Raw genomic sequence first — 25,860 nt, 5'->3', positions numbered from 1 at the left:
GGGTTAAAATATTTGGTCGGGTATCGAAGCACGGACATGACAGGGTTAAAATATTTTGTCTGGTATCGAGGCACGGACATGACAGGGTTAAAATATTTGGTCGGGTATCGAAGCACGGACATGATAGGGTTAAAATATTTGGTCGGGTATCGAAGCACGGACATGACAGGGTTAAAATATTTGGTCGGGTATCGAAGCACGGACATGACTGGGTTAAAATATTTGGTCGGGTATCGAGGCATGGACAAGACAGGTCGGGTATCGAAGCACGGACATGACAGGGTTAAAATATTTGTCGGTTATCGAGGCATGGACATGACAGGGTTAAAATATTTGGTCGGGTATCGAGGCTCGGACATGACAGGGTTAAAAATCAAGGGTTAACTGAGTACGCGTGCGTCAATAAACACTCGGTCGAGAGGGCGTGTTAATTATTGCCCCGCTTAATGAAGGTCACGTGACGGTCACGTGGTGCACCAGGGTAAAATGGCCGACGACCGTTGGCCGGGGGGTGGGGGAGGAAACTTTAGAATGTTGAAGGTGGCCTCAAATAAAACCGGCTCCCCGGGATGGCCCCGGCCCAACGGGCCACAAAGGGAAGAAAAAATTGTATGAGCCGCGTATCAGATGCGGCTGCCACATGTCGGTGAAGTGTGTTTAATTTAAGGCTAGACGTTTAATGCAAATCTTTGTTGGAGGGTGGGGGGGGGGGGGGCAGACGACTTGATGACGTCTGCCGTTTGGTTGGAACCATGGTGTCAGCACCCTGAAATGTCTGGGTAGTTGGGGTGGGGGGGGGGGGGGTTAACGTGTTGTGTGGAGGGTGAGGTGGTAATAGAGATGTGTGAGTAGGTGAGGGATTCAATGGATGTGTGGAGATAGATGATAAGGGCGATAGAGAAATGAGAGTGCCCTGGTTATAACATCGATGTGTGTGTATGATGGCAAAGATAAGTATGTAGATGAAAACAACGAGGTGTTCGTAGATGATAAAAGTGTGTGGATAATAATAGAGCCGTAAAAGTAAGGTAAAGATTCCTCTTTAGACCTAGCGATCCATCCGGCAGATGAAGTAGAGTTCATATGTTTCTTGATCTCGACATATGAATTGATAATGTGGCCAGGACTATGCCCAGCCGTCTTTACATTCCCTGACGCGAGTTACTAAGGTACCAATTAGAGCTGAATGAACTCAATACGTTCAACTGACTTAAATTCTGGTTCGAACTCGATACATTCTGGTTAGCAGCCTCGCTCTCTACTACTAGGCCACGCCGTTCCACTGTGTCTAGATGAAATAAGGTTGTGTGTTGATGACAACAGCGACGTACGTGTAGACCAGGGGTCTCCAAACTACGGCCCGCGGGCCGGATACGGCCCGCAAGGTCCTCTCGTCCGGCCCGCGGTGATCCTTTTGTTCACGGAAAAAACGTTTGTTGGTGATGGCCGAGGAACTTTGCCCAGAAAAATCACGACATGCCTGGAAGAAACTGGCCCCCGAACTGAAATTTGATAGTTAATGCGGCCCTCGGACTGAAAAGTTTGGAGACCCCTGGTGTAGACGATAGCGAAGTGGAAGCATATAAACCAGATGTATGGCTCTACACGCTAGTGCCAAAGTAATGTATCATATAGTCTTTTATGTTTTCATTAAAAAAAAACCAAGGAGTTTTAAATAAAAACCTGCTCTCAAAACCCAAACTAAAAAATAAGGTACTTTATCATGAATTCAGTGGTATCAGAACAACTGACTTCAAATGTCATACTTTATCATGAATTTAGTGGTATCAGAACAACTGACTCCAAATGTCATACTTTATCATGACTTCAGTAGTATCAGAGCAACTGACTTCAAATGTCATACTTTATCATGACTTCAGTAGTATCAGAACAACTGACTTCAAATGTCATACTTTATCATGACTTCAGTAGTATCAGAACAACTGACTTCAAATGTCATACTTTATCATGACTTCAGTAGTATCAGAGCAACTGACTTCAAATGTCACACTTTATCATGACTTTAGTGGTATCAGAACAACTGACATCAAATGTCACACTTTATCATGACATCAGTTGTATCAGAACAACTGACTTCAAATGTCATACTTGATCATGAATTCAGTGGTATCAGAACAACTGACTTTAAATGTCACACTTTATCATGACTTCAGTGTTATCAGAACAACTGACTTCAAATGTCATACTATCATGACATCAGTGGTATCACAACTACTGACTTCAAATGTCACAGCTGAACGTGCCTATCACGTGACCAAACGTGAGCACACCTGCAGTGCTAGACTCGGCCCTCGGTAGTTTCTGGGTCTGATTGGCTCACGGGGTTATTTATAGCCCAATCCCACAACCCCCCTCTTGAACTTCCGGCTCATTTCCTCATTTCCTGTAGGACAACTTCTCTCACCACCCCCCCCCCCACCCCACCCCTTCCTCGTATAATGAATTTCCTATCCTAACCATCAAATGACGCTTAGAAAATTATTAGAACCTATTATTTTCTGTATTAGTAATTGGACATTTTATATCAGTAACAACAGTACTAACGTAGTCGTTTAATGCTACGTTTACTTGACATAATTTAGCATTGAAAGGCAAACTAAACCCTGCATACATATGCGTCCATTTTGGTAGTTTTTGGCTTAGTAGTCAGTACTACATGGTGGGTGAGTGTTAGGAATATCGAGTTAAACAAATATTATGTTTCTCTTTTACCTTCATTCTAAGTGCATTCACTCTAAACCCTTGTGATGTGTCTTAACACCCAAAAACACCTCACCTCCCCATCATCCCACACACTCCCCTTACACAGATACACACATACAGACACACACACAGACATATTTTGATGGGTAGGGTTAAAATAGTATTAATAAAATACGCAGGTATCCGTATTTTAATATATAACCTGAACCATATTTTAAAAAATTCTTAATGAGACGGGAGGGAGGCGGATAAAACAATAGTAAGAAATAGGCGGTGCCGGATCTGCCAAATATCCGCCTGAAGCGAATCAATTCCCGTCGCGGACTTAATTTCAACGACCATGTTTGTCGCGCTCGTAATGGAAGAGTTCTCCCACGGTATTTACACATCTTCACAATATCCCTCGGTACTTCTTTCCCCGTCGGTTCAATTTTTCTTTCCCTTTTCTCGGTTTTTCTCCATTCTTCTTGTCGTGGTGACGACTGTCCACCCCAGCCCAGCGGTAAATTACCCTCAATAAATTAAAACAAACACGACACTGGAGAGTCTAAGACCACAGGGACGGACAAGCCGGGAATACTGCGGGGAATTCCCGATAGGAGTGATGGAAACATACGTAGCTGATCGGGATTTACCGCTGGGCTATCAATCCCGCGGTGGGGCCCATACATCACGACGGGGATCATTTCGAGGCTGACACTTTCGTCGTGTCGTAGCCCGCCCTGATTGAAATTAGCTTTGCTCAAAGTCCAGGCCGGGGAGAGAAAGAAATTGCCTTTAGGGGGCGCCGAAAAGCCATACCCCCCTTTATCCACCCGCAATGTGACAGCTTACTAGGCCCGTAATGATGAGATTTGAATAGAGACGCCCACATAACAATGTTGTAATCCCATCAAGGAAAGGTTTACGCGATTAACTGTGCTAGACCTAAAAACAGAGCTAAATCATTCATAAACGTGGGCATTTGGGTTTATGTGGCATACACAGCAACCTAAATTCGTTTCTGTCCGCTTAGTAATCATGTCCACGACCACAGCACACAACCTCCTTGTAAAACTAAAGTTGGCGTGTATATTTTCAGTCACAGACACGAATTTTTAACACCCGTTTGGTTATTTTATAAACATGGTTATTCAAATCGTCTGTAAAAGTTAAGCACCCATTCAGAACGGTCGTTCAGTCCGGCAGATACATTGAGTTGGGAACCCAATATAACTGAATTGACGCATTGACGTCTGGCGGACTCTACAACTTAATATGTATGACCTTGTGCAGATATAACGGTTAGGTTTTCTCTAATAGATGGATTGCTATTCCCAGCTATCGAGCATCATCTTGCCCAAGGGTTTAAACTCGGGATTATTCGGTTTAGCACCCGTGAGATTCATCTATCCGACTACGCGACCCCTAAATAATTCTTATGACTTATGACTTAGCTCTATGGTTGAAAAGCGGCTGTATTTTTACCTTTCTTGCATAATTCCAAAACATGTTTACAAACCGATTGATCATCTTGTTTAAATAATTTAAATACTTTTCGCATGTTTATCTATTTTCACAAACATTTAAAACATCTTTATTTCGTTTATATAGAACACGCAAACATTTAAACCACTTTTATTGCGTTTGTCAAATACCCTCAAATATATTATTTACCCCTTTTCACGATTCTTACACTCAAATATTACCTTCAGAAATAAAATATGTTTATACTTTTTTTTTTACAACTTAACGCCTCCCCCTTGACCCAGCTGCGCTAGAAATGTTGCGTGTTTGGTAATCACATCTGAAAATTGAGAAATCTTAAGACAAATACACGAAGAATGGAAGGAGATATCAGAACGGAGCTTGAAATACGGGTTCTTACACCTGCAGCTGGTGATAAAATGTATCACTACGCGTGTTCTGAAATAGTTTTAGGATTATCTGTTAAGCTGGGTGATTTGGTTAGGTGAATGAGATAAGCTTTTGTCGACTCATACCTTTATTTTTGTCGCACGTTATTTTTTTTATCATTACTTCATTTTTTTTCTATGCAAATACGTTTTGAGTCATGTCGCTATGTTTATGTTTCAAACTGTTTTGGAGTGTTTTCTCGTTTTTTTATTTCTTACAATTTTGAACTACTAATGTTATGGTTCATTATCATTATGATAGACAATTTGCTCTGGATTGTTAATAGTAACATAAAGAATAATAATAATTATGTGCTGTTCTGATACTGTTTACCCGATACCGTACCTTAAAGCACAACCACAGTGTTTCTTTCAGACTTTTTCTCCGGGGAGGGAGGGGGCACTTGAAACTTTTTAGGGGAGGGGGAGCGGGTCGGACACTGGCAAAAGTATATATTTTCTATAAAGATTATATTTCCTTCGGGTGGGGGGGGGGGGCGGTATCGAATGGATGCCTGAAAGAAACTTGATAAGACAGTAGTAATTAAAGAAAGAGTCGATATCATTTGTCAACAAGCTAATTAACATTATAACATTCACCAATAACCCATTACTAAAAAAGTGACAGCAATTCAATCCAATTTTCTTAAAATCATGCGTTGAATAAGCCTACTAACATAGTTGTAATCATTGGCTGGACTACTGCATTACCGATCAAAGGACTGTTAATATTAATAAATGAAAGTTTTCTTGTACGCATTTCTAATGCGTCCCTACACCAAATCAATTAATCACACAATTATCAGTGACCTTCCTTGACGTCACGGCCCTTATGCTAATCGAAATAAAATGAAGCATCCAGACACATAAAAGGTCATACGCAAATGAGCAAGGTCACCGTCCATCCGCATGACCCGACCGAAGCAGATGTTAAGAATCAACTTAATAAGAGCCCATTTTAACACCCCCCCGACAATACGGATCGAAAGGGGAGATAAGAGGGCCCGAATTTCCCAGGGCTTGTAGCCTCCCTTTCAGCCGGCATTAGAAAGGGAACTCGGGGAGACGACAGCGATACCGGTTATGGGGGCACTAAATTCCTCCTGGGAATCCGGCCGTTGCTGGAACCGTGGAGAACTGTCTGAGGAAGGGTCGCGGAGTGGTTGGGATCCGGTTCCAACCACATGGTTTAATTGATCCTTCCCCACAGGGTTTAATTGATAATCGCCCCGCAGATTAGGCTTAGCGTTTAACCGTTGGGTCAAACGGCAGCGTCTGGAGAAGGCGCCGCGGAGATTTACGACGATTAACTTAACCCTTTGGTGTCCGAGTTCTGTCCCATACGGTCTTTCACTTCACCAGCTTCTGCTAGAAAAATTTCAAAACCTTTTTAGAAATGAGTTAAGTTACACTTCAGCTTAGATATTGGAGAACTTTAGTTAAGATATTGAACCGTGGAACTTTTTGGGTTCCTGTAAAACACAAGTTTTGATCTACGGTAATGACGTGTGTCTTTTATCTGTGTACAACAAAACATACCTAAGCTGACCTCGTGTCCCTAACACAGGGGGGGAGCTGGTCCAGGATGGGGGTGGGGGAGGGGGGTACGTCCAGGGTGTTGGTGGGGAGGGTACTCATGTGCAAGTTATAAAGCGAATACGGACTGTCTTTTGCAAGAGAATCAATATATTACACAAATTTTCGAGCTCGAAAACTCGGGCTGATGAGGCTCGTTAGCTGGGGGCAGCAACTCTTCTAGGAGAGAGACTACTCCAAAATCAAACAACTTCTGCCTCGTAGTTTGCTCTTGGTTGGACAAAAGCTATGAAAGAAAATCTAGAAATAAAAGCAGACTGAAATCAGAGTCAATAGCCTCAATGGCGCATAACCAGTTGACACGTATACTTAATTGTGTTGAGGGGGGGGGGGGTCTCTTTTAACACTAACATTAAGAACGAAGAAGAAGAAGAATATATTACATGTCATAATCGAGTTCAAATACTTGGTTAAAGGTTGTTGTTTTTTTCAAATAACAAAAGATCTGTAGTTGGTTTTTTTTTTCAGGTTTTTAACCGGATATGAGGCAAAAATATTAAGCTATCTAGTCGGATATAGGTCTATAGTTTTAATTTTGTGGCTTTATCAATAAATCTCCTGTGTTGCTAGTTAATCTATATAATAAAAGATATATAGTTCCAAAATCGGACATTAAGCAATGATGTATCAGTTCTATTGTTAGATATACCGGAAAGTATTGTAGTTGTAAAGTATAATATTTAACAAAAAGGATGCCTACACATTCATGCAAATCAACACGACTTTTCCCAAAAAGGACTATTTTAATTGCCCTCTCGATGTGAGTCACTGATATACACTGACACAAGCTGTAATTTAAATAGCCAACTGACAGTGACAGCCGGAAGTGAAATGCCGGATCTCATCGCTAGGTGTCCTCCGTATGGAGCAACAAACTCCTAAAATGTTGGCGTTACAATTAACGTTTATTAATGAAGGCGCTCGCGTCAGAGAAAAGTCGGGTCGTGACGTCGCCGCGTGTCGCTACGTCATTGGCTGCATTCTTAACTGCTGCCGAATGTGGAAACTACTTCAGAAACAAAATATGCTTGAAATCTTGGTTGTAAATTACAAGTGAATAAAATTCCAAGGGATAACATTTATAGCAAGTTTAGTTAAATTAAAAGCAGTATTTATTTAAGTTTGACATTGGAGTGACATAGTATTAGATCTATTTCTTCCGAACAATGGGGTTGTTATTTGTAGACATTGTGACATTTGACGTAGATAATGACCTCTAGCATTAGCGTTTACTATGTCAGGTATCACGTGATTAAGAGTGTCAATCCACCTCAGAGGCGTAGCGACCCTTCCCGGCGCCCGGGGACACACTTTTCGATTTGCACCCCCCCTCAAGATTTCGATTTGCACCCCCCCCCCCCTCAAACTTCCCCCCCCCCCCTCAAGATTTTCATTTGCACCCCCCTCAACCTTTCAACTTATTTTTCCAACCCATTTTGGCGCCCCCTAAGGTCGGCGCCCGGGGACATATGTCCCCCCCCGCCCCCCCCCCCCCTCGCTACGCTACTGCTCCACCTCTCATCCAATAATTTCACATCCTCAGTTTAAGGTCACCGCTCGCTCCTACTATTTTATTTCTTTTACTGGAAAAAAACACATTGTTGTGACAGTAAATTTTACTATTTTTAAATTTTGTGTCACCCCCCTAAATGGTGTCACCCCTCCTCCCCCGCCCCCGTATTGAGACGCTGCTGTTTTCTAGTGCTTGGTAAGACTAGAGATACCAATATACTCTGTTAGCGGTGTGGTATCAACCTACATTAGTTCTATTTAAAGAATTAAAACATGACATTCATCTGTCATGACAGTGTCAGGGAAATGTCACTAATGTCATCTGTAAATGTCTGACATTCCAGTACTACAACGACGAGTCTGTATTCCAGTTGATATCGCTTTCCACAAATACACGTACAGGTGGCGACATTCACATAACAGTAATAACAAATTTATGTTTCAGCTGACTCAGTAATTGAGCTCTGAAATTTTTGTTTATATATCAAGTAAAGGAAACTGCATGTAACAAAATGATTACATATATTTATTCTCCAGCAGTATTACGTCTACAGTTAGACGGCCAATACCTGAGATAGTCATAGATCACATACTCATCGCTAATCTGCATACTGTATGATTCGCTATGCCACGGATTATATTGCTTCATCATACTTTTACGTTTGTGCCCAGAATACTGGTGCAGATGAAGTAGAGTTTATCTGTTTCAATGACGTCGGCATATGAAGGGATAGTGTGGCAAGCACTATACCCAGCCGCATTGATTTCCGTAAGTCAGGTACACATCAGAGCAGGGTGGAATCAGGGACGTCCTACAGTATTGAACCCGTGAATCAAACTCGAGACTTCCGAGTTAGAAGTCGTAAACTCTTACATCCGACCACACCGTCCCGTATTATATCGTTTGGACTTTCCAAATACCTGTCCTAAAGTTTACTTCTAAATATAAACCCAGTATATAAATCTACGTTAGCCCTAATAAGTGGTACGTCTAACCAAATGGTACGTTGACTGACCAACAAGTTTCAATTAAATAAGATAGCCTGAACGTCTCCACCAACCAAGTGTCCGGTGTCCAGTTGATAAAGCGACGACACGGTCGTGCCACTGTCCAGCTTGGGTTCGAACCTCTTCAACCGCCGTACACCTTGACATCAAGTGGCCAAATGATGAAGTGACCGTCTCGCAACCGGACCGGTCGCACCGCGCATGCGTAACGAAATGGACCAATCAGGACCGCTGTTCAGGTTGTCACCTCAATAGCTGGGCATAATGGCCGTGTTACCTGTGTGGGGTGTCTTCGTGTCCTCATCAATTAAATCTCCTGTGTTGCTAGTTGATAAAAGTAATTAATCAAATTACAACTCAGTTCATCCAGTGTTTCTTTCAGACATTTTTCTCCGGGGAGGGTGGGGGTACTAGAAAATGTTCTGGGGTGGGGTGAACTTAAATTTCCGGGGGTGCGGACACTGGTTCACTGATTAAAGTGTATATTTTGTATATAAAATATATTAAAATATCTTTTTCTATTTCTTTGGGGGTTGGGATGTGCTTCGGGGCGGGATGGTGAATATGCTTTGGGGTTGGGGGAGGAGGATATTGTGCTTCGGAATAGTTGGAGAATGCAGTTCCTCCCTCCCTCACCCTCTCCCCCCCCCCCCATTCCCTCCCCCCCCCCCCCCGCCCCCTTGTAGCTTTGCCGGAAAGAAACTAAGCGTGATTGCAGTTCACCCTTCTCAGTACTCTCATCCCATTAAAAAAAGAACTAACGTTCAAAATTGCAAGTGGATTTTGAGTGTAAAGTATAGTGTTTCGTTCAGGCATTTCATCAAAGCACACACGACCCCTAACACCTTACCAAATCCCCTCCCCACAAATCCCCCAATATTTTGTCTACATCAAACTCTGACACATTATTACAGATGCATTTGTTGTTTGAAAAATGATCTAAGTTTGTAGCTTGATGTTGGTACCTAGCCCGACTGGAACCAGCACATACCTAAGGATTTACCTGGGATCTCTAACGTGTCTTTTTCTAACACCTCATGTTTGTTTATGGGGGGGGGGGGGTCATTGACCTGAGACATCCCGGTCAGCGGTACTGTCAGGTAAAGCTCTGATCACGCCCATATGAAACCAAAGATTTCCAGCTGGACCAGGGTCATCTGAAGGTCATTTCAAATTGAAATCCCCTGCGCTGGTAGATATTAATTCAGCTGAGAATTTTAATTTTCTATATTTTAGTAATTGTAGATTCGTATACATTAAATCAGCACGCCAATGTTTTTAAAACCAATAATTAACTCCATTTTTTTTTCATTCCGTTATTTCTAAGCAATTCGACACGAAACATGACATAACTATTTGCTTTAAAGCCTAATCAGAAGACTTCGAACTAAAGTATAAATAAAAACTATGTGCACTTTTTTTTTTCGTCGTGTCCAAATGTGTCATTAACATCCATGAACACCATTCGCTTCAGTCATCCAGATAATAGATCGGACGGAAGGACGGACGAATGGACAGAAGGACAAACGGATATACAGAACAGGCAGATAGAATGTCGTAAAAAGCTTTTGATAAATATATTTATTTACAATTGTAATAAGTCAAGGGAGACAACAATTGAAAATAATTCAAAAGTGCTAAAATAGAGTAAAATTTAATAGCAACTTTGTTTTTAAAGATAAATTTTTTTCACAAATGTTTTGATATATATTTGTAAAAATATTACATGTACTATAATTAGTCAATAATACATATATCGATTATTTTAGAAAAAAAAAGCTGTAACTTCAAACTTTAAGCCGATGTAAATAATTTATACTTTTAATACGGAAGTTTTCTAAATTTAGTTAATAGCTGTTCTGTAATAGTCTGGTTCTATCTAATACTAAAGCACACAATCAAAACAAGTTAATAAAAAGTCTTGTGACAATTTAAGCGCAATTTCCTTATGTTATCCATAACAATTTTAAATCAAGATAAATCATAGCTCATACTTCGCCTGCGTCTCACATGATTTACCCTCCTTTCCTTCGCCTTCCACTGCCTTCCTTGCTATATAATACTGTAATGTATTATGTATAATGTAATTTTAAATAATGCGGACGTGTAGGGGGTGTTTAGTTGTCGCGCTTTTAAAAAAAAATTTGTGACCGAACGAAAGGATATTTTTGAAAACTTACTTCGGCAATATTGTTCTAAATTATGGCAGGAATCGATTGGTACATGTTTCAAGTCGCTAAGTGGTCTGGTTGCCGAGATATGGGCAAAAAACTGCATTTTTTCGAGGTTTCCATCCATCCATCCATCCATCCATCCATCCATCCATCCATCCATCCATCCATCCATCCATCCATCCATCCATCCATCCATCCATCCATCCATCCATCCATCCATCCATCCATCCATCCATCCATCCATCCATCCATCCATCCATCCATCCATCCATCCATCCATCCATCCATCCATCCATCCATCCATCCATCCATCCATCCATCCATCCATCCATCCATCCATCCATCCATCCATCCATCCATCCATCCATCCATCCATCCATCCATCCATCCATCCATCCATCCATCCATCCATCCATCCATCCATCCATCCATCCATCCATCCATCCATCCATCCATCCATCCATCCATCCATCCATCCATCCATCCATCCATCCATCCATCCATCCATCCATCCATCCATCCATCCATCCATCCATCCATCCATCCATCCATCCATCCATCCATCCATCCATCCATCCATCCATCCATCCATCCATCCATCCATCCATCCATCCATCCATCCATCCATCCATCCATCCATCCATCCATCCATCCATCCATCCATCCATCCATCCATCCATCCATCCATCCATCCATCCATCCATCCATCCATCCATCCATCCATCCATCCATCCATCCATCCATCCATCCATCCATCCATCCATCCATCCATCCATCCATCCATCCATCCATCCATCCATCCATCCATCCATCCATCCATCCATCCATCCATCCATCCATCCATCCATCCATCCATCCATCCATCCATCCATCCATCCATCCATCCATCCATCCATCCATCCATCCATCCATCCATCCATCCATCCATCCATCCATCCATCCATCCATCGATCCCTCCACGAGTTAATAAACGCAATTCTCCAGAATGGAAATTGCGCTAAAAATAATACTAAAGCGAACTTGAATGTTGAATCCCACGTTTTGTAGAAATGTATGCAACTGATGTTCTCCTTAACAAATATGTGTGCAATGTTATGTTGATGTTGATGTAAATAATTTCAGAAATAAAGTTTTATTATCAAAAAAAAAAAAAAAAAGAAATAAAGCGAACACACAACTGACGCTATAAATTTATATAAATAATACGTGTCTGAGGCAAAAAAAAAAAATAAGGATAGAATAAAACTTTAATAAGGAGTCAACCTGAACTGAGCGATGCCCCATTAAAATTTGTCAATGAATTAGGAATGGAAATGATGGTTGATATGTACAACAGATTGACACAAGCATGCCAAAGGAAGTGTATTCCAGCTAAATACAAAGATCCTGAGCTTTCAAAAGGTGAAGCTGTCTGTATTGACAGATGTGTAGCCAAATATCTTGAAGTGCATGATAGGATAGGAAAAAAACTAACTGCACTTTCCCTGCAAGATGAAGCAACCATGAAAAAGATGCAACAGCAAGTCCAACCATCTGGAAAATAAAGTATTCTGTGGTTTATGAACAGTTTCTACCAATTATATTATTATTACAATACTACATTGCCAGCAGTAATATTTTTGAAGTACCTTTTACATGATAAGAGTAAAATCAAATTGACAGCTTTACCATCAGAGTGACAGCTTTATATCAGAGTGTGATATAGATGAGACTATTGTTAACTGTGCATTTTATATTAACAGAACATGTTCTGATTAATAAAGTTGGATGTAAATTACAAAAAAAAAGGTTACCTTTTTTTTCTTCCAATGGGAGTCTCTCTGGGTTTTTTTTAGTCCAAGGCTTAGCTACCCGCTGCTTCTACAATTTATTAACCAACGGTACTTAAACGTGATTAACTGATTAAAAATATAAAAAAAAATTATTTTTTTTTACATTTTAGCACACATACATTTCAAGCAAACATAAAAGAATCCTCAGCATGTTTCATAATAACGTTCTTACAATTTATTAGTTTGAGTTGTAATTCTTTTTTCCGACAGCTAGCTTTGCCAAGTTTTCTTAATAAATAAACATGTTTACCTTGAAAAAAAAAATTACTTTCTCGGGGTGTAAAGGAAGTATTGTAATCGTACAAAAATTCGACATTTTATACCTCCTTGTGTCTGAAAAACATAGTTGTGCAATGTTGTCTGTGTGTGAGTATGTGGAATAACCAGAAACTTAGAGAAGCTTAGAGACCCCTTCAGATATCCGAGGCAAACCTTCAATATTGCGCACCTATATCTACACCTAAACCTACACTGCTCAAACCTTCAATATTGCGCACCTATTTCTACACCTAAACCTACACTGTTCAAACCTTCAATATTGCGCACCTAGATCTACACCTAAACCTACACTGCTCAAACCTTCAATATTGCGCACCTATATCTACACCTAAACCTACACTGCTCAAACCTTCAATATTGCGCACCTATTTCTACACCTAAACCTACACTGTTCAAACCTTCAATATTGCGCACCTATATCTACATCTAAACCTACACTGCTCAAACCTTCAATATTGCGCACCTATATCTACACCTAAACCTACACTGCTCAAACCTTCAATATTGTGCACTCATATACCTAAACCTACACTGCTCAAATCTTCAATATTGCGCACCTATATCTACACCTAAACCTACACTGCTCAAATCTTCAATATTGCGCACCTATATCTACACCTAAACCTACACTGCTCAAATCTTCAATATTGCGCACCTATATCTACACCTAAACCTACACTGCTCAAACCTTCAATATTCCGGACTCACGTCTACACCTAAACCTACACTGCTCAAACCTTCAATATTGCGCACCTATATCTACACCTAATCCTACACTGCTCAAACCTTCAATATTGCGCACCTATATCTACATCTAATCCTACACTGCTCAAACCTTCAATATTGCGCACCTATATCTACACCTAATCCTACACTGCTCAAACCTTCAATATTGCGCACCTATATCTACACCTAATCCTACACTGCTCAAACCTTCAATATTGCGCACCTATATCTACACCTAAACCTACACTGCTGTCTCCTGACTAAACTGCCAGGATGATAAGTGCATGACTGGGTCCTTGAATACTTTGACTACTCGATGCCAATGGTATAGCATTATAGTTGCGTCAGTCTTTAAAGAATTTTAATGGAATCATGAATTTCAGAAAGTGTAACGCCTGATCTGAGTGTAGAGGGTGGATATTGTCAGGGGTAAACTTGTTTTTTGTTGTTGTTTTTTGTAACGATCTCGAATTTTGTATTTTATAAAGTTGTATTTTGTTTTAGTGTTGCACAAGAACGTCCAACTTTAGTGGTTAAAACTGTAGCAGCTCTCTTCTTAAACTCAGGTTTAAGAGGAATACGTGTGTCAATGGCTAAAAAAGTTGGGTACATTTGGTGGTATTGGAGCACGTAGATGTTTTGAAATCAATATTCAAATAGTCATTCGTTACTGTGATGCATCGTTGCTCAATCTGTTTTGGATGCATATCAAGTGTCGGCTAATTTGATACAACTAAAATGATTATTCTAAAATTATACTATTACTCCAAGATTTATTGACATATTTTTGAAGCAAAGCCTGATTTTTTTAAGTACTTGAACCTACTCACACACAAACATTCAAATCAAATGACTGACCTTAAGTTGGTAAACTGTGTGTTGTGTTTATAAGTAGACTGTTACGCCACAATTATTCTTACGCGAATTAAACTCATTTCTCATATTAGAATATATTAGTCATTTAATTTGAAAGACATTGTAACATTATAGTATGTGATGACGGGCATACACACAAATAAAAAGCACGCAAAAAAATAGCGGAGTTATCTTCCTTGATAATGATTTTTTTTTTGCACTATTACAATACACGAGCCGACCCGCGGCGTATCATACGCCGCTATTTAGTTGATTTATTTTCTATTTTCAGTAATTCATAATTTGTGAATTCGACAGTACCAATGCTGCCACTGAAAATATTTGCTTTAAAACACTAACCCCCCTCCTTTCCCCTAACCCCGACCCTACACCCCCCCCCCCCCCCCGTGAAAGCAGCCTCCTCTTAGTTACCTCCTCTAAGTTTAAAATCGTTTCAAACTAAATTATCTGCCCCTAATAGCCGTCACCAAACCCGTCTCTATGATTGTAAAATGTAAACAGAGTGAACACCGCTCACCAGATCATGTGGGGGTGGGGTGGGGGTGGAAGTGATAGTGATAGAGAGGAAGAGAGGGGACTGCAAAGGCGCGCTTGCAGCTTGTTTTCTAACTGATCCCAGAAGAGAATTATATATAGATAGATTCTGTCTTGTATTCATTATACGACAAACATTTTTAAAAATCGCCAAATACTTTTTGTACATTTTTGGCGACATTTTATCTGTGTAGGTTTTCTACGAGATCCACATCATTAGCTAAAAGGCTAATTAAAGGCAGCCTACTAAGCTTTAACCCAGGCCTAACACTAGCCCAAGCCATAGCCATAGCCATAGCCATCATAGCCATAGCCATAGCCATAGCCATAGCCATAGCCATAGCCATAGCCATAGCCATAGCCATAGCCATAGCCATAGCCATAGCCATGGCCATGGCCATGGCCATAGCCATAGCCATAGCCATAGCCATAGCCATAGCCATAGCCATAGCCATAGCCATAGCCATAGCCATAGCCATAGCCATAGCCATAGCCATAGCCATAGCCATAGCCATAGCCATAGCCATAGCCATAGCCATAGCCATAGCCATAGCCATAGCCATAGCCATAGCCATAGCCATAGCCATAGCCATAGCCATAGCCATAGCCATAGCCATAGCCATAGCCATAGCCATAGCCATAGCCATAGCCATAGCCATAGCCATAGCCATAGCCATAGCCATAGCCATAGCCATAGCCATAGCCATAGCCATAGCCATAGCCATAGCCATAGCCATAGCCATAGCCATAGCCATAGCCATAGCCATAGCCATAGCCATAGCCATAGCCATAGCCATAGCCATAGCCATAGCCATAGCCATAGCCATAGCCATAGCCATAGCCAAAGCCATAGCCATAGCCATAGCCATAGCCATAGCCATAGCCATAGCCATAGCCATAGCCATAGCCATAGCCATAGCCATAGCCATAGCCATAGCCATAGCCATAGCCATAGCCATAGCCATAGCCATAGCCATAGCCATAGCCATAGCCATAGCCATAGCCATAGCCATAGCCATAGCCATAGCCATAGCCCTAACCCTAACCCTAACCCTAACCCTAACCCTAGCCCTAATTATAACCATAACCCTAACTCTAACCCTAACTCCAGCTCTAGAACTAGCTAAAAGTGATAAAAGAAACATGTATCCCTTCTTTAATTGCTGACTGGATTCACAACCCTAACCCCAGCAGCCATACCGCTTGAAGAAGGCTAGACACGATGCCGTATTACGTTCTGTCTGACTTTTAATACGGAGCAACCACTGCAACAATTAGATCAGTCTACCGCTAACCATAACCACCGCTACTTGGATCAGCCTACAACTAACCTTAACCACCGCTAGTTAGATCGGTGTACCACTAACCCTAACTATCGTTATAAATCAGTCAATCACTAAACCTGACTAACTCGCTGGAATTATCTCGCCATTGGGGTCACTCTATTGCGCAAGGCCACGAATCAGGCAAAATGACGTATGATTAATTTAATATATGTCAAAAACACAAGAATGCTCATTTAGAAATAAGTGAAATGATATTGTGTAAGATCTAATTAAACTTCTAATTTAGTTGAGTAGTGTTTTTTTTTAAAGTTGTTTGTTCAGGAACGGAGTAAACTGGGAGGGGGGGGGGGGGGGGGGTCCAGCTACCAGTTCGCCTATGCCAGGAATGTACCTGTTTTGTACTTGTAGGTAGGCCTACATCCATCACGTTTGTGAGGAACTGGCCACGAAACGCAAAAGGCGGGCCCTCGCTAACCCCTCGTCCCCTGCGTTATTTCCCTTCGTCAGTGCCCCGAGGAAGAATCCACGGCCAGCCAATAGAAACTCGCTTTATATTAGCGCTCGGGTGATCCCCCTTGCAGTGACAAGACACCAACGCCCCTCTTCCCTCCCCTTAGCAAACTTTTATTTCCTTATTTCTGTCAGTTATTTTCATTTTTTTTTTACATTTTATTTTATTTTTTTCTTTAAATTAATACCGAATAAACCCTACATTCCACGTTTTTAATGTTGTTTTCACAATGTAGATAGGAAAAAAGAAAAAAAAAGAAGAAATTTGACGAATATGTGGAGGATAAGATAGAAGTGGGAGGGGGAGGCGAGGGTAAAAAAAATGAGGGAACGATCCTGGTTGAGATAGCGAGATGGAGAGAAATCGGTAGCGACTCGTGAGGGATTAAAAACAGTAGGTTTCCATCCGAGTTGAACACAAGTGTGCAACACATATCGAAGGGGGAGAAGTTCGATTTTATTCTTCGGATTTAATGCTTTATAAATCGGTAGGTAATTTTTTTTCAATTAACTATTCTATTAATTATTCTTAATGCGTGCATAGACTATTTATATTTTTATATCGGTTTTATTAACTTTTTATATCCTTCCACTTCCCTTATTAATAAACTACCCCCCCCCCCCTCTCCTCTCTTCCCCCCCCCCTTATTTAAAACTTTTTGCGGGCCAAGGGAAGCTATCCACTACACGTACGTAATGAGAATGGCGAGAGACAGCCCTGCGTGTCACACCGAGGGCTTTCATGTGTGGTTGTGTTGTTACGTCCCCTAGCCCGTGTGTGTGTGCCTATCATAGGCTCTTCCCTCCTGACGAAAGGGCCCAGTGGCTAATGTATTTATTTGTTTCATCCTAACTACCGGGATGGCGGGTTGGTGTCGTATGCCCGTGGACCGGGGATATTAAACTTGTAGCATGTGAACTGATTTTGTTTTTAAAATACACATGTGATGTAGTTGAGAATTGTTCGCATTTTTTACCGGAGTATTTATCTATCGTGTGCAGGCATACCTTGATTTCGTACTAGCAAGTAAGTTGAACTCAATTAGCTTCTGTGTTTATTTATTCTTTAATTGTATTGAAAAAGGTATTAAAGTGTGGTTAAAGTGGTTATCAGCTTAACCGGTTAAAAGTGGATTAAAGTCAATAACATACATCAATCGCTTAAAGTACAATCATTCTACAAGTGGTTTAAAATATTTAAATAAACAAAAACAAACATGTGTGGTTAAAACGCAACCACATTTAAATATATAACCACATTATATGGGTTACACCATAACCATACCCCAAGTGGTTAGTCATAGCCACATTCTAAGAGATTTTTACATAGCCACATACATAACACATAAACAAAAACCATAGTTAAAGTGGGTATATACAACCATATTTAAAATAACTAAAAGTCAACCACATTCTATAAGGTTACCACATAGCCACTTACATAAACACATAAACTAGAACCACCCTTTTATTAGGTTATTATATAACTATTTAAACTATATCCATTTTTATAAGTGGATATTATATAACTTTTAAACTATATCCATTTTATAAGTGGATATTATATAACTATTTAAACGAAAACCATTTTATAAGTGGTTATTGTATAACTATTTAAATGATAACCATTTTATAAGTGGATTTTAGAGCCAAGTCTGAACTAGCTAAAAGACAACCACATTCTAAGTGGGTTGGACAGAACCATACACTAATTGTCTTGATTAAACCCAACACCCGTCAATGCAGTGTTTAGATACCTGATCCTAGAAGGAAATTGAAAAACGGGGGGTAAAATTACCCGGCACAGTTGAATTAATTAAATTACCGTTTGTGTGAATTAACAGGATGTGTGTGTGCGTGTGTGTGTGTGTGTGTGTTGGGGGGTATTGTATGAGTGTCTACTAATTATAGCCACCCCGCTCCCTCCACCCCCCACCCCCCCACCCCCACTTAACAGTTCTGTGTGTATACAATAAAGTATTGTTGAATAGATACTTAACATTAATTTTTTTCGTTAATTAAATGATTTTTTTAGTATACTATACCCGAAAAATGATACACTATTTTCTTTTGCATGGTTTTTATTTCTAAAATTTGTATCACAAATTATAATTAAAGTTATATTAGAAATACCTTAAAATGTGATTTATGTCCGTAGAAATAGCTGTTATTTATCATGTTAGTGTAAAGATTTAATCTTGAAACATTAATTTTTAAATCTTAAATTTAAAAATTAAAGAAAATAATGTGTTTGTAATCATAACGGTGTAATTAATTAGTTTTATATTACAGCATTAAAATATGAAGAAATGTTATAAGGAATATATAAACCACACTTAAGAACAGTTGTAGCTAAAGTAATATAAGTTACTGGTTAACACCTATTTAATTTAGAGTTGAATGGGTTTTCTATCAATATTTGTTAACGTGTAAAGAAATGATCAGTTAAATATGTGTTTGATTAGTCAGTTTAAGATTCAATATTTTTAGTTAGTTTTAGAGCTAAATATATTTTTAGTCATTCCATTTTCAGTTCATTTTCTAAAGAATCAAAATGAGAACTCTAGACTCTAGAGAATCAGTTAAATATATGTATAGAGTTTTCAAATTTATAGTTAGTTAAACTTTCAGAATCAAGTCCGAGTTATTTAAACAAATATTTGTTTTTCAGAATTAAATTCGAGTTAGTTAAACAAATATTTGTTTTTCACAACTAAATTCGAGTGAGTTAAACAAATATTTGTTTTTCAGAATCAAATTCGAGTTAGTTAAACAAATATTTGTTTTTCAGAATGAAGTTCGAGTTATTTAAACAAATATTTGTTTTTCAGAATCAAGTTCGAGTGAGTTAAACAAATCGGCCTAAGTACCGCTTGTTCTGCGGTTCCGTATTAGCCGGACGGTGATCATTACATAAAATAAAGGGATCGAAGCGGGACATTATCGATCTACAGATCAGCAAGCCGTGTTAATTGAATCAACATTGTGTTCGACTCGTTTTAAGTATCGGCGACGGGAGGTGGTGGGGGGAGGGGGGAGGTGTTGTTCCGTGCGTCTGTTTCACGGCATATTCCGGCGATGTTCAGACTTTGCTTTAAACACGTGTATCGTTTAATAGGAGGCGCTCTGAAATTTTCTCTGCTACCTAAAAGATGACATTCTTGTGCTGGAGGAATCATTGGTGAATGTTTACTTTTTTGTAAAGTTTTACATTTTGTGAAATTTTACTCTTTGTGGATTTTTTTTATCGGTGACTCGTTTTGGGTATTCGCTTTTAAGTTTCATCATTGTTGTTTTTTTTTTTTTTAGTTATTTTTTTGGTTTTTTTTTTACCGGCAATGTATATCAGATGTCAGGCATGATGGGTGCCGGCTCTTGCCGTGAGTTTTGCATTTTGCTTCCGGATCATCACAGCACAGTCGGAAACGGAATAAATTAGCATAATCGTACTACGTCATTCGTCAGCGTCCAACAAGTTCTTGGAGTTGTTGTTCTTGATTCCAGTTTCCTCATTAGCTGTTCGCACGTGAAATGTGCTAATTAGTGTTAGCAAATAATATACATGCTCTAATTATTATTAGTAAATAATTACCAACTTATACTTGGATACAAGAAGTAGGTGTATTTTTTTTTACATGTTGTTGTTTTAAACTGGCAATTTTATGGCCGACATTTTAAATTTAATTTTAGCAAAATTTATTTAGGAAAAGTATGATTTTTTATTTTGCATTTTAAATCAGGAGTTGAAAAAAAAAGATGATTTTTTAAAGTTATGATTATAATTAGTTATAACACACGTATGAAAAACAGTTTGATATCTTTTTAAAATGCGATTTATTTGACAATTTAATTTTGTCTTTCTAAACATTCAGAACTAAAGTTATTATTTTCAGTTATATTTAAGTACATACAATTCTCCGTTAATATGTTTGTTTTATTAAATTTAATTATAAGCCACATATTCTTATTCACATAGTCTACCCAAAAACCATTAACTCATGTGTTAAATGTTAAAACGTATGCTTAACTCGGTTTTTAAAATGCATACATGAAGTGTAAATTTACTAAAATTAGGTTTTTGACATTCCAATGCTTATTGTCTCTCAATATAAAATGTGAGTACTTTTATAATACACTTACGTTAAAATGTAAAAAATGTATTAACTCATATCTACCGACATTTTGGCCTACATTCGAGGCTTCGATGCTAACGATTTTCTGATCGGTATAGTCACTGTTTGGTTTAAAATTCAAATCTAGATTTTACAATCATTAACAACTTGTGGCGGTCAATAGTGTTTTAAGCGCCAATTTCAATAATTTTGAAATAAATAAACATTTAAATTAAGAGAATTTTCATTTTTTCCTCCCTAAAAGTGAAAAGAGAGATAGGATTGATAAAATCTTCTGCGGAGTACACGAAATAGGTATTATACTTAGTAAATCGGAGATGTTTTCATAACATCCCTCTCATTAGAGGGCTGAAAGAATTCGTCTAGTATTGCCTTATCTGCTAAACCTATGACATGTATTGGAATTGTTAAATGAAAAGTTCATAGGGTGTACGAATACATCATTACTATGAGATAAACAAAATTACATGAGATTTGTCTAAATGATAGTCTTCACTCCAGTGTAAGACGAGTTTATGAATTACTTATAATGTTATATTATAAGCTGTGATAGACGTCATAGATTAATTCACTCAAGTATACCTTGATTTTGATAATTAAAAATGTACGTATATTTAAAGAGTTATCCAAAAACATAAAAGGATAACCTTTGTATTTAGTAAAAAGAGGATACTGCTTTTATGGCAAGGTCTTGGTGTGTCTATTTAAAATGGTTTTGGTCGGTTTAAATGATAATGGTATTTGCAACTTATTTCATATCGATTATGGTGGGTGATTATCTTTTATTGATTATCTAGAATAAGCATACTTTTTTTGATGTAGTTGAAGTGTGAGTTGAACGGGTGCGAAGTATATTCATTGACAAAAATATAGTCACACGGGCTTTCTAGATTGATAAATTAATTGTTATATGCCTGAGTTGGTGAATTTTTGCGTTCTGGGGTATAAGCATGTGCTGGTGAATTTTTATATTTTGTGGTATATGCATGCGTTGGTGGATTTTATTTTATGTGTTATATGGCTGCATTGGTGAATTTTTATATTATGTGGTATGTGTTGGTGATTTAAAATATTCAATGGTAAAATACGTGTGCATGTGACTTGATATATTCAGTGGTGTATGCTGATGTGGGTGGCTTAAAATATTCAGTGCTATATGACTGGGACAGATGACTTAATGTATTCAGTGGTGTATAACTTGTGCTGGTGACTATATATTTATATAAAAAAATTCATGATAAAATATTACATTTATTCTTTCACAATTCCGTCTGAATTTTAAGTTTTAAAAGACTATAAAAACTGAATATATAAAGAATATTAACAAACAAATTTGTCAGTTTATAAGCTTTGGGATTTGTATAATCTAATAGAGACCACCATCTCCCTCAGTGTAATATTGACTATCCCCTCAGCGCCAATGACAACTTATTGATTAACACCATTTGCTATGCGGCATTTAATTATTATTTTTTTCGCCGCTCGTACAGTCCAAAAAGAGGCTTTCAAATTTACGAGCTGAGCGCATTACGTCTTCCGTTCCCAGATCTGCGCGCTGGATCTTTTGACGAGCGCCATTAGCGCCTTGGATTCGAACGCTTATCGTGAGGGGTATCAAAGGGTGGGGGAGGGGTGTGTGGGGAATGTAGGGGGAGGTGGAGGATAGTTTACTACTGATCGATGATTTAATGATTTCTAGATGAAACTGGAGAAATAACTCATGCGTGTCAGCTGTTTGTTTGCTGTTTGATGTGTGGCCAACTTTAGTTGTAATACGCTTGATGGTAAATTTTGTGTATATATATATATATATATATATATATATATATATATATATATATATATATATATATATATATATATATATATATATATATATATATATATATATATATATATTGTCCATTCGTCAAAGTAACCGTGTTAACTACACGTTTTTTTTAAGTTTGTTTCAAGAGTATACCATTTGCTACAAGGACAATTTAGAAAAACTTCCGACTACCACTCTAACATCAACACTACGTACACTGAATTAAAGAAACTTAAAGGCCAATGACAAATTAACAGATTTCAATATGGGGTTTGTTAGGGAAGTTTTGCATGTGAAATAGAGTGGACGATCTACTTGGATACATAGGTTTCAAATAACAACGAGGTAACGTTTTAGGAGTAGGAGGCTGACGTGGTGGGGTCGGTTAAGGTCACGGTTGCTAAACCTATAAGTCCCGAGTTCGAACCCCCGGTCACCTAGAGAGAACTCCAAAATCAAACAACTGCTACCTTGTTCTTTGTTGGACAAAAGCTATATGGCGCATAATATGTTATACTTAATTGAGTTGGAGGGAATCCCTTCCAACCCTAGAATCAAGAACGAAAAAAAAAGAAACAAGACAAATTGTTATTTTCACCCAAACCAAATTTAAACTGCTCACGAATGCATACGATTTAACTCGTGAGAACACACAGGTGAGAAGCGCATTACATCCTTCTTTGTAGTCTTCAATCACCCACTCCTATTATCAAGCACGTAAATATGTATATATGTTTATATATGTGTGTGTGTGATTGTGTGTGTGTGTGTGTGTGTTTTGTCATGCGTTTTAACTATGTAGTCAGTACTAGATAGACAAATTACAATTAATGAACAGAAGGTATTTGTTTTGGTATACAATTTATTTAAATTGCGCAGTGTAAACATGCGATATTCTGCATCTCTATTATGGATAGAATTTTTTTTTCCAGTTTTTTTTTAGCGCAATTTCCATTCTGGAGAATTGCGTTTATTAACTCGTCATTTCTGGGAATGGATGGATGAATGAATGAATGGATGTATGTGTGTCCGCAGCTTTAAGTCGTATCTCCTCCTCAACGAAGCAATATCGAGGACTAGTTCCAAAAGCAATTATGTTAAGCAAGTTACGAGGATGAACATAGGCCCAAAAAAATACGGGTTTCTTTCATGGATTTCCCGGAAAAGCCAAAAAACCTCGAAAAAATGCAGTTTTTTGCCCATTTCTCGGCAAATAGACCACTTAGCGACTTGAAACATGTACCAATCGATTCCTGCCATAATTTAGAACAATATTGCCAAAGAAAGTTTTAAAAAATATCCTTTCGTTCGGTCACAAAAAGTTTTTTGAATTAATTAAAATTTTGACCGACTTAGTAGGCATTTTTATCCAACCACACCACACGCGTCATCACGTTCAATAGCTGCGCCATCACCTTCAATGGCTGCGTCATCACGTTCAGTAGCTAGGCGCGCAATGGTTTTTAGTCATGTAACTCTATTGTAAATAAAACATGTATTTTAACCAATGGTTTTACTAACCCTGCTCTTGATTTACGCTACGACAGAGCTATTTTTAGATAACATAAGGAAATTGCGCTTAAATGTCACTAGACTTTTTAATTAACTTGTTTCTATATAGAACTAACTTTAATTCACACAATATGTACATCAATATTACAATATCATAATTAAGTTCAGAACAAAAGCTATTAAGATATTAGCCCCTGCCCAGGTAATATACTTTCACTTGACTACAATAACAAATGTGTGTGCTTTCAACAGCTGATTCTAGTCTATATTTTTTATCTAAAAAACATTTATTTCTTTTCTTCTGGTTTGTTTGCTGTCTGGTCATTTCCCTCTTCTATTCTGTAAGCAGGAAACGTTTCCCAAGGATGTACTAACTAGTTCGTTCTCTCCTTGAAAATGGTCATAAGAATTTGTAGACGTATTGCTCCATTGCAGTGTCAAGAACAAACGTTGTGAAAATATCATCCATTGCATTGGAAAACAAAAGATTTCAAACAACAGAAGCTAGCAAACCCACTGTCGCAGCCCACTTGTCAGACAGCAGCTGACAGATTTTGAAGCAAATGTAGCAGACTATTTGCCTAAGTATGTTTAGAAATGTGCGGTCTCACATCACGGGGAACTGGAAGGGATGATTTACCCTGATGGAGTCGTCCCAGTTCTACCTTTTCTTAAGGATCATACCAATGCCCAGTTTCTCAATATCCCAGTTCTATCGTTTCTTAAGGATCATACCAATGCCCAGTTTCTCAATATCCCAGTTCTACCTTTTCTTAAGGATCATACCAATGCCCAGTTTCTCAATATCCCAGTTCTATCTTTTCTTAAGGATCATACGAATGCCCAGTTTCTCAATATCCCAGTTCTATCTTTTCTTAAGGATCATACCAATGCCCAGTTTCTCAATATCCCAGTTCTATCGTTTCTTAAGGATCATACCAATGCCCAGTTTCTCAATATCCCAGTTCTATCTTTTATTAAGGATCATACGAATGCCCAGTTTCTCAATATCCCAGTTCTATCTTTTATTAAGGATCATACGAATGCCCAGTTTCTCAATATCCCAGTTCTATCTTTTATTAAGGATCATACGAATGCCCAGTTTCTCAATATCCCAGTTCTATCTTTTATTAAGGATCATACCAATGCCCAGTTTCTCAATATCCCAGTTCTATCTTTTCTTAAGGATCATACCAATGCCCAGTTTCTCAATATCCCAGTTCTATCGTTTCTTAAGGATCATACCAATGCCCAGTTTCTCAATATCCCAGTTCTATCTTTTATTAAGGATCATACGAATGCCCAGTTTCTCAATATCCCAGTTCTATCTTTTATTAAGGATCATACGAATGCCCAGTTTCTCAATATCCCAGTTCTATCTTTTATTAAGGATCATACCAATGCCCAGTTTCTCAATATCCCAGTTCTATCTTTTCTTAAGGATCATACCAAT

The 25,860-nt window shown here is 38.6% G+C and overlaps 1 pseudogene; it reads left to right on the top strand.

Annotated features, from left to right (window-relative positions):
- Nucleotides 1–12,216: 12,216 nt before the first annotated feature.
- The window catches only part of LOC131950769 (NADH dehydrogenase [ubiquinone] iron-sulfur protein 3, mitochondrial-like), an 18,630-nt pseudogene continuing 4,986 nt past the window's right edge, over nucleotides 12,217–25,860 (top strand).

This window comes from Physella acuta, unplaced genomic scaffold, assembly GCF_028476545.2.
Source record: "Physella acuta isolate Inbredline_101_S28 unplaced genomic scaffold, ASM2847654v3 ptg000778l, whole genome shotgun sequence".
Taxonomy (NCBI): domain Eukaryota; kingdom Metazoa; phylum Mollusca; class Gastropoda; family Physidae; genus Physella; species Physella acuta.
Note: the sequence above shows the minus strand (reverse complement) of the source record. Positions and strands in the feature narration are given on the sequence as shown.